Below are 2,656 nucleotides of genomic sequence, written 5' to 3'. Positions count from 1 at the left end.
TTTGGACAGCTCCCTAGAGTGGCAAATAAGGAGACTGACCAACAGCAAGTTCACCAGGACTGACTTTATGAGATCAAAGGATATAAACAGGTGTGGTTGCTCTTTGCATGTCCTGTCAAATTGTTCTCCAAATAATTTAAATAAAATCGTTCCACCTTTTTTACTTAAGAAAACCTTTTTATTGATTTTTTGTGAATTTCACATCATGCACTCCTCATCTCCCCATCCCTTAGTATCTGCCCTCCACCTTTGCAACACCCCCCCAAATAAAAAATAAACAAAAAAAATATAAAAAGTTTCTCATTATGGAGGCTGTAATGTGTCACAGTGTACCACAGTATACCACAGTATACCCTTTTGTCTACACATCTTTACTTGCAAATGTCCATTGTAATGAGACAGTGGTCTGGTTTGAGGCCTCTGGCTTCTGTTACACCAACACTAGATCCTCACCAGGACTTCTGTTGGATATCCTGTTGTTGCTCTGTGTCATGCAGATGCTGCAGCTTTGGATCCGTAGGACCTGCCCTTTCACATGCTCCAGCAGTTCATAGATGAGTAGGATGTTGGGGTGAGCCAACTCAGAGCTCTGGATCTGGGCCTAGGAGTTAGCTGAATTGGTCAGCTTTCCTGTGTCCATATCACCAGAGCGAGCTCTCCAGCACTGCCCTGTCTAAATCACCCAGTGCCACAGCTGGCAAGGGGTAGGGTCAGCTCTCCCGATCTCACATTCTTGGGGCTGGTTTACTCACACCTTCACCACCCAGGTAAGCTCTACTGTGCTGCCCAGGCAAGGTGCAGGGCCTGCTCTCCCAAGTGCCAAAGCCAGTGAGGGGCAGGGCCAGTACTCCTGCTCTTATGACCTCCGGGCCAGCTCACCCGTCTGCAACATGTGTCAAGGTATGGCGTTGAGGGGGGGGCATCCCTTCCTTGCCCAAGCCATCTCATGACAAATTAGAGGCAGAGCCTGCTCTCCTGAATGTGGTGGCCAGTGAGGGGAAGGGCCAGCTCAGTACAGTGCCTCCGGTGGAAGTCCAGATCAGGGACATCTGCATGGCCTTTGGTCTGAGACATCAACATAGACCCCAGCTGCCGTTGGAACATGGACCCTGGCAGTAGCCTGGATCCAAATGTCCCTATGGCTTGGTGGCAGCACAGGCAACTCAGATCAGCATGTCCTTTTGAGGCAGCACGGCCCTCAGATATCCACATGATATCTCCAGTGGTAGCCCAGACCTTGAACATCCGATTGGCCTTTGGTGGTAACTTCGGCCACAGATATCAACAGACTCCAGCTGCAGCAGGATCACAGACCCAGACATGGCCCCTGGCAGCAACCCCAGGCCATGACCTCCTCATATCTGCTTGTTTCTCACTGCTGTCGAATCTTTAGTTCCAACTTTCTTCACAGTGTACAAACCTCTCAGCTTCGCTTTCTCTTCCACATCTTCACTGTGCACTACATCTTTCTCATTTCTCCATCATTGTTGTAGTGGCTTCCATGAAGATGCTGGGCTGTGATTCTTCCAGCCCCCAGACGCTGGCATAGCAAGGTTGGGTGTGTTAGCAGGTGCCCCCTTTTTTACTTTTGAGTAGACCAGTTTCTCTGTTCTTTTACCCACACTGGATTTGGTTGCCACAAAACTTCCCCCTTTTCTAGTTTTACATATAGAATGATATCTTATTATTATTTGTAGTCATTATTGATTATCAATATTGATTATTAATGAAGTTTATTACATCTCCATTTTTATAGTAGTTGTTATTCCTTTTGTGAATTTTGGGTTTACATTCGTACTTCATCTATTAGTTGGACTCTTAACTTCCACTTCTTTATTATGTGTGTATTTTATGATATTGATTTTCTCCACATTTTCAAATTAGAGACCTAGATCTATTCTAGACTACATTTATTTTCGTAACATGTTCATTTCTCTCTTTTTTTTTTTCAAGACAGGGTTTCTTTGTGTAGGCCTGACTGTCCTGGAACTCACTCTGTAGACCAGACTGGCCTTGAAATCACAGATATCCACCTGCCTCTGTCTCCAGAGTTCTGGGATTAAAGGTGCATGCCACTGCGACCAGCTTTATTTATTTATTTTTCTATGTTGATCATGGTATGTATTGCTTTAAAGTAATATTTTCAAATGCAATTTTTCATGAGGTTTAACAGTTCATGAGGTAGAAAAAAAATCATACACAAAATATAATAGAAAAACTTGTGTAGTTTAATCTGAATAATACTTAGGGACAGGACCATGTTCTTCAAAAGTTTGAAGGGCAACTGTATTAAGGAGGAATCAGGCTTACTCTGCACTAGTGGAGTAGGCAAAACCAGGGTAAATGATGAGTCATAGTGAATGACTGTGGTATTTATTATGGTCTTTATGCGAGGCTGTGTGTCACGTATTCATTAATTCTTACTGCTTTAAGGGAAGAAATACTGTACTCTTTTTCAGTGAGCTTAAATGACCTGCTCAAGGTCATATTAATTAGCATTGGAAAAACCAGGCTGAGCCCAGTCTGAGATAGATCATATCTTTCTCAGGACTATGTGATGAGGGCCGGTCTTTGATTGTATTGAGGGTTTTTTCAATACCTGGACCCCACCCCCAGTAATATGAGGAGTAGATCATAGGGTCTCTGTCACAGCTAG

This window comes from Meriones unguiculatus, chromosome 14 (assembly GCF_030254825.1).
Source record: "Meriones unguiculatus strain TT.TT164.6M chromosome 14, Bangor_MerUng_6.1, whole genome shotgun sequence".
NCBI classification, from domain to species: Eukaryota; Metazoa; Chordata; class Mammalia; order Rodentia; family Muridae; genus Meriones; species Meriones unguiculatus.
The sequence above is the reverse complement of the archived record's forward strand: the minus strand, read 5'-3'. Positions refer to the sequence as shown.